Consider the following 13,066-nt stretch of genomic DNA (forward strand, 5'->3'; position numbering starts at 1 on the left):
GAAAATGGTTCCTGGAGGGGTGATGTCTTGTGGCTGAGGGGGAGGTGTGCTAGAAAGCTCTGCACTAGCAGAGGCTGAGAGCATTTCACTGCGAATGGAGCACGAAGGTGGCTGAGGCTGGACAAGGGTCCAGTGAGGTCATGCAAGACCTTCAGTGGGTTCATCCTTTATCCTGAGGGTGAGGCAAGCCACTGAAGAGTTTAATCATGAAGATAAGCATTTTAGAAAGACTACTTGGCTATAAGAAGATGAAAAATACTTTACTAGAAGAAGTCAAGAGGACAGCCAAGAAGCTACTTGGAGTACCAGTGGTAGATTAGATTATATCCTGGCTCCATACTCTTCTCTTTCAAACTTTTCTATGCAACTATCACATATTTATTTTTTCCATATTAATTTTGAAATTACTTAGCCAAGTTCCCTCCTGTACACCTGACTCCACTCCAATCCAATTGGGACTTTATTTTAACTTACGTTAAATGTTTAAATTAACCTATGAAGGGTTATAACTTCATATATTGTTTCCCCTAAGGTTTTTGAAATAATTGCTGCTGAGCCATATCTCCTTTTGTGATATAATTATGCAAAAATAATGTATGGTTAGCAAAACAAAAATGGAAGGGAAAAAAGACAGGACAGCAGAGTCTTAATTTTGACCATAAATACAGGAAATGTCAAAAACCAAAGAGAAGCAAAAGCAGGGAGGACTAAGCTCTAAGCCAAGAAGGCAGGCCCAGCTGTTGGAGAGAGCCAGATGGACAGTTGTTTTTTTTTTAAAGTTTATTTTCAGAGATAAAGAGAGAGAGTAAATGGGGGAGGAGCAGAGAAAGAGAGGGAGGGAGAGATATTCCCAAGCAGACTCTGCACCATCAGCACTGAGCCTGATGTGGGGCTCAAACCCATGAACTGCGAGCTCATGACCCAAGCTGAAGTTGGATCCCTCAAATGACTGAGCCACCCAGACGCCAGTTTTTAAATTCAGTGTTAAACAGAGATATGCCTACATCCCAATGAAGAAAGAACCTTATTTTTACAAAAGCCATGCAATGAATAAAGAAAAAAAACTTCAGCCAGAATTCAAAGCATATGGAGGCTTACCAAAATAGCTAGAAGCCGTAATAGTGGGGTCTAAGAACCAAAGGCACGAGGAAGACCTTAGGAGAGACTAATGCTTTAAAAATCTGGGTCGAGCTACATGGAGTCACACACAGTTGCTAACCACTTGTAGTCTGGTTTCTCACACCAAAGCAGAGTGAAGCACCAAACCTGGAAATTCTGTGACAACCAATCGGGGTAAAGGGCTACCTTCAGAGAAGGAAAGAGAATGAAGGAGAACCTCAGAGGAAGGAGACTGACCCTGTGAGAAAGAAACTGACCCTCCTTATAGTTTTCAGTATTGATAAATAAGAATGAATACATAACTCTGCCAGCGGACAACACAGAGAAACTGCCCATGTTGTTATGCCTGCATATTTATTCTCAGGATTTTTGAAGCATTTTTTTTCACAAGAGATTTGTTATTCTGAAGATGGCCTGAGTCTTATTTTCCAATATGAATACTGAGATATGTAATTCAAGTCGAAATATGAGAAACTGGAAGCTTTCATGCTCTGAAAAAGCTCCTTGAGTGAAAATGCCAGAAAGACATAGTTCTCATGCACTTTCCTTTCCAGGGCGCCCATTCAAAAGTTGTCTCCTTTAGAAAGAAAGAATATTTACTTAAGACTTTGTTCTAGTTACAATCTGCTTCTTAATCTTTTTATCTGCGCAGAACATAATTCCTTCATTCGGGAGATGTTTACGACACTCCAAGGCACTGGGGCTATAATGATAAAACGGCAGATGTGCTTCCTACCCTCTTGGGACTCACAGTTCAACAGGGTATATAAATAATTAGATAATTAAGAGTACAGGGCCCAGGGTGTTACCGGAGCACACGGGAGGAGCAGCTGGGAGTTCAGGAAGGCAGCTTGGAGGAAATGACATCTACGGGAAAGTTATGTCGATATCTCACAGGACCTACAGACTGGGACTCAAGCAAAGAACTGGAACCAGATACTGGGACAGGGTGACCCCACCTGGGTGTGGGTTACAGGTGTGCTCTCCCAGAACACTGTAGAACACAGCTTCCTAACCTGTGCTCAGATTACAGGTGTGCCTACCAGCCATAAGTGCAGCCTTATCCATTTCCCTCAACAGGCAGTACTGATATTACCATTTTCTATGTGGGTCATGACATGAAAAGGGCTGGGAATCACTGCTTGTAAAATAAGCTCAGGGAATGCTGTTTTTACCTTTCTGCTATAATCGATTCAAATTCATTCACATTCTTCTCTCATTGTTTTCTCGTTGCTATCATTGTTTTCTACTCTCCAATCTTCACATAGAACTTGACTCCCAACAGTCCCAAACATGTATACATTCTGAATTTCAGCCACCAAAAGAGAGAGAAACAGGATTTCATTTCAAATACGAAATCCTGGTGAAGAACGGTGATTGGTCCAATTCAAGTCAGGTGTCCACTCTTGGACCAATCAACAGTGGCCAAAAGGAGGACTGCCTTGTATTTATGCTGTGGTTCCCAGAGTTATACTTGACTAGATTGGAGGGGGGCTGGTCCTAGTCTGGTAAAACACCAGGTGACCACTGCAAGATTTGAATACTGAAGGAAAAGATGCAGGAGAGAGGGCAAGGACTAATATTCAAAAGAGAAAAGTCATAAATGAGAAGTTCACGTCCCTGTGAGGATGAGAAGAGACAGGACCTGTGGACAGGGAGGATGGGACTGGCCTAACAGAGGAGGATGAGCACATCTTCTACTGAGACAGGAGGGAAGGAGGAGAGAATGGGTGCAGACATGCCAGCAGGAATGGGCATTCAGGTCTGAAGAAGTACTTCTTTGAGTAGCAAGACGGAAATATGCGGCTAATGGAAAGAATATGAAAAAGGTACTGCACGAAATGGGAGAAAGAAGCCTAGGATACAGCCGAGGAGGATAGCCCAGCAGATTTAAGACAAGTGAGGTTAGCAAGTGTAAATTTATTGACTAAGTAGCCTAATTTTCTCCAGCAAGGCTCAGCAGCCCTTGTACTGGGTCTATCATAAGAGCAAATAAAAAAGACCAGTTTGATAGGCCCAGGGCTTGGCTTTTGCCAGGCGAGGGTCCCTGAAACAGTGTGATGATGCAGTTCAAGGTTGAGAAGACAGATGTGATGGGGTACGAGTTGATAATCCTGAGTCAGGAGGAGAGTGGGACGCAGTGTGGGAATACCAGGGACGACATTTGGGGAGATGACGAAGAGTACAGGGAATGTGAAGCATGAGAAGTTTAGGTGGCTGTAAGTTTTCTGAGACAGTTAAGTCCAGCAGTGTCCCAGTGGACAGGACTGACGTGGGCCCTTTAGAAGTCAGATTCACACTGGACTGACGGTTTCTCTAGTACTTTTGTTGGTCAGAAATACTCAGTTAGGGGCGCCTGGGTGGCTCCGTCGGTTAAACATCCAACTTCGGCTCAGGTCATGATCTCACGGTTCATGGGTTTGAGCCCCACATCGGGTTCTGTGCTGACAGCTCAGAGCCTGGAGCCTGCAGCCTGCTTCGTATTCTGTGTCTCCTCTCTCTCTGCCCCTACCCTGTTTGTGCTCTGTCTCTCAAAATTAAATGTAAAAAATAAAATAAAATAAAAATACTCAGTTTTCCCTCCAAGTTATTTACACACTTTACAGACTTAAGGGGTCACTCTCTCTCCTCCTCTCTCTTGCCCATATCCCCTCCCCCTCTCCTGCTTTTTCTCAGGTCAGATGATCTACTCCAGTCAGGGGAAGCTGTATGCTATTTCCAAGATATTGCTGGCACTCAACCTGGCACCCATGGTGTTTTCCATGCCTTCTCCTCACTCTCATTCAGAGTGCACCTCCCACGCTATGTATCTAGACCGCAAAATCCCACCAACTTTAAAAACCAGGTTGAGTATCTAATTTCTTCTAGAAAGCTCTCCAAGACTCTACCTAACCCAAATCACTATTTCTTTCAATACATGGTTGTTGTTTTTTTTTTACTCCACACAGTTAATATTGTTGTTTTATTCCTAATTCTCTTTAAGGGCAGGAATTACTCTTAAATTCAATTTTTAAGCCAAACTGTGTGTGTGTGTGTGTGTGTGTGTGTGTGTGTGTGTGTGTGTGTGTGTGTGTTTAACTGGAGCCTATGAAATACCTTTGATTTAAAGTACTCAACCAGCCAGGGCACCCGGGTGGCTCTGTCAGGTGCCCGACTTCAGCTCAGGTCATGATCTCGCAGTTTGTGGGTTCAGGCCCCATGTCGGGCTCTGTGCTAACAGCTCAGAGCCTGGAGTCTGCTTCAGATTCTGTGTCTCCCTTCTCTCTGCCCCACCCCTGCTCCCCTGCTTGCACTCTGTCTCTCAAAAATGAATAAATGTTAAAATATATATATATAAAGTACTCAACCAGCCAAAGAAGTAAACTCCATCTTATTCTAAAGCTCATACACCACACTGAGTATTTACAAAGAACAAACTCTGGTGACTGAGGAGAAAATGGAGAAGTGTGTTTATATAAAATGTATTCAAAGCCAAATAACCTGCCAAATCAGTAACGGAATGTTGAATGAATCAAATGGAATGCTTAGTACTGACTTCTAGCCTTATGTTTCTTAGTCACTAAATCATGTTTTCTATGTGGTATGCCAAGGAAATCCAGAGTCACTGAATTTTCTATTTCCCTACCTTTTAGGGGGATGTAAGAGATGGAAGTAAGGGAGGAAGAAGCAGTTTACAGATCCAGGAATCAGAACTAAAGGAATGGCAGTGGGTTTCTTCAAGGTAATACAGGCAAAATGTGGGCTCTACAGTTCCCTAACAATGTGTCCACATAAACGTATCTAGCTGAATTTCAAGCTAAGATTAACATGAAGAAAATCCATCAGCAAGGATAAAGCTTTTTTCCCCCAAATGAATATGGCAATACTCATTCTGAAGACATTTTCATGCTCTGCTGAATTAATGTTACTTCCCTATACAGCAATCTCACAATAAATATAAAAATATTAAAAGCACACACACTTTGGGGCTCCTGAATGGCTCAGTTGGTTGAGCCTCCAACTCTTGATATTGGCTCAGGTCATGATCCCAGGGTTGTGGGATCAAGCCCTGCACTGGGCTCTGCATTAAGCGTGGAGACTGCTTAAGATTCTCTCTGTCCCTCTGTCCTTCTCCCTGCTCACACTCTAAAATTTAAAAAAAAAAAGAAAAGTTACACACGTCGACTCCTTATTTTACTTCTAGGAATCTATACCAAGAAACACACACACACACACACACACACACACACACACACACACACACACAGATATTTGTTAGTACAATGATATCTATTTATTAGCAAAAAAATGAAACCAGCTCACCACTAAATTGATTAAATATGCCATTGTATGAAATACAATAACGTGTTAAGTAAGCGTACAAAACATATGCTGCTGAGTGAAAAAACAAGCTTAAGGAGAGTATATACAGTGTAGTTTCGTTTTTATAAAAACAAAATCTAAAGTTACACTAATATGTATGTGTACCTGTATATGTATGTGTATTTAAAGACAGAACTCTACACCAATTAATAATGCCATGGGGGATATGAATTATGAAAATTTTTTGTACATTCTATATTTATACAATGCTTGAATTTTTAACTTTGTGTAACTATTATGTTTGTAATTAAAAACCTATAGATCTTTTAAGTAGATGTATGTCTATTCACATGTAAAAATATCAATAATACATTTTTAAAAATGCAGGCTAACACAGCATGTTCCCATATTTGTGGGGATTTTATTATTTTTTTAATGTTTTATTTATTCTTGAGAGAGAGAGAGAGAGACAGAGCATAAGTGAGGGAGAGGCAGAGAGACAGGGACACAGAATCCGAAGCAGACTCCAGGCTCTGAGCTATCAACACAGAGCCCGACATGGGGCTCGAACTCACAAGCCATGAGATCATGACCTGAGCCAAAGTCAGATGCTCAACTGACTGAGCCACCCAGGCACCCCATTTTTTAAAAAAAATTTTTAATGTTTATTTATTTTTGAGAAACAGAGAGAGACAGATTGTGAGCGGGGGAGGGACAGAGAGAGAGAGTGGGACACACAGAATCCAAAGCAGGCTCCAGGTTCTGAGCTATCAGCACAGAGCCTGATGCCGGGCTTGAACTCAGGAGCCATGAGATCATGACCTGAGCCCAAGTCAGACGCTTAACCAACTGAGCCACCCAGGCACCCCTCACCACCATATTTGTGTTTTTTACAAAGTTACACATGTATAAGAAAAAGATACCTGAAAAGACACATCAAAACATAGATGGGGTTCCTGGGTGACTCAGTTAAGCATCTGACTCTTGATTTTGGCTCAGGTCATGATCTCAAGGTTTGTGGGTTGCAGCCCTGTGTTGGGCTCCTCTGTGCTGACAGCATGGACCCAGCTTGGGATTCTCTTTTTCCCCTCTCTCTGCCCCTCCCCCACTCATGCTCACACACTCTCTCAAAATAAATAAATAAACTTAAAAAAAAAAAAAAACAAACAGGGGCGCCTGGGTGGCTCAGTGGTTAAGCATCTGACTTTGGCTCAGCTCATGATCTCCTATTTTGTGGGTTCGAGCTCCACATCAGGCTCCGTGCTGACAGCTCAGAGCCTGGAACCTGCTTCAGATTCTGTCTCCCTCTCTCTCTGCTCTTCCCCTACTCATGCTCTGCCTTCCTCTCCTTCAAAAATAAATAAACGTTAAAAAAATAAAATAATAACAAAATAAATAAATAATAAAACAAACAAACACACTCTGGGGTGCCTGGGGGGCTCAGTCATAAGTGTTCGACTTCAGCTCAGGTCATGATCTCACAGTTCAAAAACTCAAGCCCCGCATCAGGTTCTGTGCTGACAGCTCAGAGCCTGGAGTCTGCTTCAGATTCTGTGTCTCCCTCTCTCTCTGCTCCTCCCCTGCTTACACTCTCCTCCCCCTGCCCTCAAAAATAAGTAAACATGAAAAAAATTAAAACAAACAAAAACATTGACAATAGCTATTCTGGATGGTGAGATTTTGAGTGATTTTTATTTTTGTCTTTGTAACTTTCTATCTTGACCATATTTTAAAATATGGACATGTGTGTGGGGCGTCAGTTAAGCACCCAACTTCAGCTCAGGTCATGATCTCATGGTTTGTGAGTTCAAGCCCCATATCAGGCTCTATGCTGACAGCTCAGAGCCTGGAGCCTGCTTTAGATTGTGTCTCCCTCTCTCTCTGCCCTTCCCTAGCTCACACACACACACACACACACACACACACACACACACTCTTTCTCTCTCTCTCTGTCAAAAATAAACATTAAAAAAAAGTGGACATATATGTGTGAATTTTTATACATATAATTTTCATTTATAAAAAAATCTGTCTTCAATTTTCACTTTCAAACCTTTTCTTTTTTTTGTTTTTTTAAGTTGGCTGCACACTCAGCTGGGAGCCCAATGAGGGGCTTGAACTCAAGACCCTGAGATCAAGACCTGAGCTGAGATCAAGAATCAGACACTTACTCAACTGAGCCAGCCAGGCGCCCCTCACTTTCAAACCTGTTTAAGAGCCAGTAAGTTTCAACCACAATTCAACAATAATGAATTATTTTGTCTCCCCATTTAGTCTTTTATCTTAATTTTGCTTTCCTCTCCCTATTTACATGACAGACTATAAGTTTTCCCCCATTAAAAGCAGCAATCAATGGAACAGGGGAAAGAATAGGACTGAGATAAGCAACAAAAAGTAGTTGCTTCCAATTTTGCTATGAAAAAAGACCGCAGTGCCATAATATGGATAAAGTCCTTTTATATTTTCAATTTATGAGTTTCAAAGAGCTTTTATATCCACGATGGTATTTGGTTCTCAAGTCTATGCAAAAGATAATCCTTACTTTTAAGATAAGTAGCCTGAGTTCAGAGATGGTCTCAGACTGGTGAATGACAGTGTTAACTTGAACAATCCAATATGGTAGCCACTGACCACGTGTGACTATTTAAATTTAAGTCAAATAAAATGATATAAAATGTAACGTTCAGTTCCTCAGTGGCACCAGTCACATTTCAAGAGCTCAACCACCACATGTGGTTAGTGGCTGCCGAACTGGACAGTGGCAGAGAATATTTCCAGCACCACAGAAATGATGCGATTCCCACTCCAAGAACATTTTCCACTCATGTGGTGGCTTTCTACACCCTTGCTTTGCCCTCTTAAAAGAAAGGAAAATATTACTTGATGATCTTCCTCTAAAAAATATGAATCGCTGAAAAATTATAGGAAAAAAACCTGTGCCAAATTAGGGTAACTGAAAAACAGCTGGTACCGCTCCAGAAAAGCGAGCAGTGGGAAAGGGGTACAAGACGAGCCTGAGGCGTGGTACAGTGATTCGGGGGCTGCTACCTAGCAGCCACTTGCCCTCTTCCTCCTCTGTAACAGAACTAAGACTGCGTTTTGGTATCTTATCCTGCCTTACACAGACTTGGTACCTCAGAGTTCAAGAACTGGACTGCAACGCAACTTGGGCTTAATGAAACGACAAGTCAGCTCATCGTGTGACACCCGTACGTGGTATTGATCTTGACTTCTGAAAGGTCAAATAGCAGAATACCTACTTCAGCATCATCTCAGGAATTACCAAAAAAGTGCATATATGTCATGCGATCATGCATGTTACTGTTATATTTATATCTGATCAGCATAACAGAGTCTGCAATGTGGACAAAGTCACTGAGACTTAGTAAACTTATAAGTCATCTGTAGGTAAGCATCTACATGTATCTTCAGGTGAAAATCTAGTTTTGTGCTTTATGGGCTGAAATTCTATCATCTGAAACAGAAATATGTCTTGCAAAAATAAATGACAGTAATTAGTGATATATAGAAAACTGTTCGTTTTATATACAGAAACCATCAAAATTTTCAAATCATTGGGGCACCTGGCTGGCTCAGTTGGAAGAGCATGCTGTTCTTGATCTTGGAGTCGTGAGTTCAAGCCCCACACTGGGTGTAGACATTATTTAAATAAGTAAATAAACTTTACAAAAAAAATTCAAATCACTAAATAAAAATGGAAACAGACTGACAATATAAATACAAAGAAAACATATTCCAAGGTAAATTTTGGGAGGAACAATATATCCTTTTGCAGCCAAACATTCATAAAAATGAAAATAATGAAGACAAAACACAACAGAATACATGAGAACATAATTCTCACTTCCATAGAATCATAAAATCAAATCAAATAACTGCTTAAAAATTGTACTGTATTTCTTAGCTTTGTGATTCTATTTAGGCCATGAGACTTTTAATAAAAATCTCAATCTGGGAATTCGTCATCTCTTGTGGGAAGGAATTAGAAGCACAATGTCAACTCTGCAAAACTTCTATAGAATGAAACATCAGTACAGGAAACTGTCATGCAATTTTCAATGGAACAAACATGGTGAAGGTGACGAATGCTTTTGGAATCACAAGCATATGCTGCTTTGTTCACCTGTTCCAGAGAATAATTCTAGCCCATAGCCCAGTGAAAAGAAAAGTGAATGACCGGCCTTAGGCAGAAAGATGACAGCCATTTCTCATCTTTCCTCAGCTGAAGATAAGACACAGGACATACTTTAGAACCATATTACCAGGAACTTACACAAAATGTGTGATGAAATAGTAGCTAACACATGTTAAAAATAAGTCTTGTGGGGCTCCTAGCTGGCTCAGTTAGTAGTGTGTGACTCTTGATCTCAGGGCCGTGAGTTTGAGCCCCATGTTGGGTGTAGAGATTAAAAAAAAAAAAAAAAAAAAAAAAAAAGACCACTTTGAACAAAAGAAAGCTTAATACTGCTATATGGGTGCCACACAACGGTACCCATATAGCAAGACTTCTTAAGAACCAGTGGTTGCTTGTCCAAAAGTAAATCATCTGCTGAAAAGTTACTAACTGATGAACCATGAAGGACAGGTATTTCCTATATGATAACTGCTACATAAAACCTTCCATCATTCCGTTCTCAGAGAAGATGCTGAAATAGATATGTATACAACAAAAGCATGCAATGAAACCTGTGTTGCCCTCCCTTTCACTTCAGTTAACCAAGATTAAATGAGATGAAAGAGATATGATATGAATCTTGGACCAGAAAAAAAATTGCTATGAAAGGCATTATCGGAGGCAACTGGCAAAATCAAATATGGACTTTGAAACAAGACTATTATCTAATTCAGTGTAAAATTTCCTGCTTCTGATACCTGCACTGTGGTCACATAAGACACTCTCCTTGTCCTTAGGAAGTACACACAAAGCATTAGGAGTAGGGCACGATGTCTGTAATTCACTCTCAAATATTGGTGGATATCAAACAATTGGTGAATCTGGGTGAAAAGTATGTGGGAACTCCTGTAACTTTTTGGAAAGTTTAAATTATGCCAAAGTAAAAAGTTGCCAAAGAAGTTAATTCATCTCTCTCTTTACATTTCCTTAGGAAAACAAGTAGCTCTGTGGTAGCTGAGTCTCTGAGTGAGCAAGGAAACAGAATGTTCTGGATGCTGCAGACACCTTTAGTTTGAATAATCACCATATTCTGTCATTAGCTTTCTGATGGTCACACTGCATCAAAAATTGATTCCCTCCTTACAGCACAACACACTCTTGGTATGTTGTCGACCAGTGATTACTTCCAGCTTGAACTATGGGTGCAGTTACTCTCTAACCCAGCCTCCTGCACCCTTACTGTCAGGATATGTAGCTCATATTTGTTCCTTAAAATATATGCTTTAAGAGAATCGCCCTATAATAAAAATGCTCCTACACAGCCATTTCAAAGACAATGCCAAGTTCCCTAAATTCCTGTGCATCAACACAAAGTTAGATAAACTATATATTATAAAAGAAGAAATACACTGCTAGAAATAAGCATTATATAGTAAAACATATACACTTGGAAGAAGCCGTGCTTTAAAAATCAAGCATCCTCCTCTTACAGTTGAGTTGTAAAAACATGTTTGAAGCCTGGACTGTGGAGTTTCATGTACTCTCTACAGTCTAAAACAAAACACAGAAGGAAATACACTTCACTATCATGACATGGCATCCGCAAATTATATGTCTAACCCTTCAGCTTATTTTAGAAACTCTCCTCACTAATTTGCTTGTGTTTTTGAATAGCAAGTAATATGTTTCCAATCATGAAAGGTTACAGGGAAATTTTTGTGGTTAAAAACTGGCCTTCCATTGGCATAAAAGTCATCAGCCTTACTGCAGTCCTTTGGGAAATAATATTTTTTTTCATCCTTGTCAAGCAGCTTTCAAACAAATTTAATAGCTACTGTTCCCAAGAATGGTTGTTTATATCCATTGAAAACTGATGTCACTCAAAACCATGTAAAAGAAAAAATAATAGTAGGATGAATAAAGAAAATATTTCTTTATAATATTTTAAGAGAGAATCAAACTAACTATATTTTTTTTTTTTAATTTTTTTTTTCAACGTTTATTTATTTTTGGGACAGAGAGAGACAGAGCATGAACGGGGGAGGGGCAGAGAGAGAGGGAGACACAGGATCGGAAACAGGCTCCAGGCTCTGAGCCATCAGCCCAGAGCCCGACGCGGGGCTCGAACTCACGGACCGCGAGATCGTGACCTGGCTGAAGTCGGACGCTTAACCGACTGCGCCACCCAGGTGCCCCTCAAACTAACTATATTAACTTTTCTCATAAAAATAACAATCATCCGGGGTGCCTGGATGGCTCAGTCAGTTAAGTGTCCAACTTCGGCTCAGTCACGATCTCACAGTTGGTGAGTTCGAGCCCCGTGTCGGGTTCTGTGCTGACAGCTTGGAGCCTGGAGGCTGCTTCCGATTCTGTGTCTCCCTCTCTCTCTGCCCCTCCCCTGCTCATGCTGTGACTCTCTTAAAAATAAACATTTAAAAAATTATTTTTTGCTTTCCCCTAACTCAACCTATGTACCTCGTTTTTGTTTATGATGTTATCATACAAGAATATGCCAACTTTTCTTTTCCTAACCTTTCTTACTTTAACCAACTTTTTGTAAAACTCAATGACAAGAATCAGTGAATTCCCAGGCAACAGAGTAGTACCAAGGCCTGGATGGAGCCTGGTCATCAGGTTTCCATGGAAGTCAATCTATTTTTTTCTCATTTGTGAAAGAATAAACCTCCTTGTACTTAAAGTTATTTAATGTACTTGTGCAGGAAATTTTTTCAGATGGTCAACTGACTGCTTTGCTTCTCCCCTGCACCTGGGCTGCTGAGAATGCCAGAGACACTGCCCAGACCCACGATGGGGAGCTACAGATTCGTGGTTTTCAACCTCAGGAGAACCTTCAACACTACTTGGTCATCCTCATGGTTATCCTCGACCGGCTCCCTCGACCAGCACCCACGTCAGAACGTGAACCCACTCACCCTCACCTCAAGCTTGAAGTTTCTCTGTGCCCTCCGCTCTCAAGTGAGTCTTGCCTTCTGCTCCCAGAAAAAATGAATGTTAGATGGAAGCTCCTCCAGCTGCCGCATAGCAGCCTATACTCACGGCGTGACGACCCTTCCTCCTGTCCCTGAAAAAGAGGTGGCCCTGGAGCTTGGGACCCCATCCTCTCTCACTTCCTCAGCATCTCCTATTCCCCCCAAATATGCCAACATCTCAGGCACCTTTTAAAACAAATGACATCCTTGGGGCACCTGGGTAGCTCAGTCGGTTGGGAGTCCAAGTCTTGATTTTGACTTAGGTCATGATTCCAGGGTCATGCCCATGCTGAATGTGGTGTCTGCTTAAGATTCTCAATCAATCAATTTCTCCCTCTCTCTCTCTCTCTGTTCACACTCCCTCTCTGAAACAAATAAAAAAATTCAAAAATGTTTTAAAACAAACAGTATCCCTTCCATCAGTTCTGAGCGCCTCTACATAACAACCCTGTCTTTCCTGTCCTTCACAGCTACGTTCCAGAATGAACACGTCTGCTTCATCCATTTCTCAGCTCACTGT

The 13,066-nt window shown here is 41.1% G+C and overlaps 1 protein-coding gene across 1 annotated transcript in view; it reads right to left on the minus strand.

Moving 5' to 3' along the window:
- Nucleotides 1–13,066, minus strand: part of MYO1D (myosin ID) — a 361,575-nt gene that overhangs the window by 322,587 nt on the left and 25,922 nt on the right. The window lies entirely within an intron of this gene.

Source organism: Puma concolor, chromosome E1 (genome assembly GCF_028749965.1).
Source record: "Puma concolor isolate L17-30 chromosome E1, mPumCon1.1.hap2, whole genome shotgun sequence".
Lineage (NCBI taxonomy): Eukaryota > Metazoa > Chordata > Mammalia > Carnivora > Felidae > Puma > Puma concolor.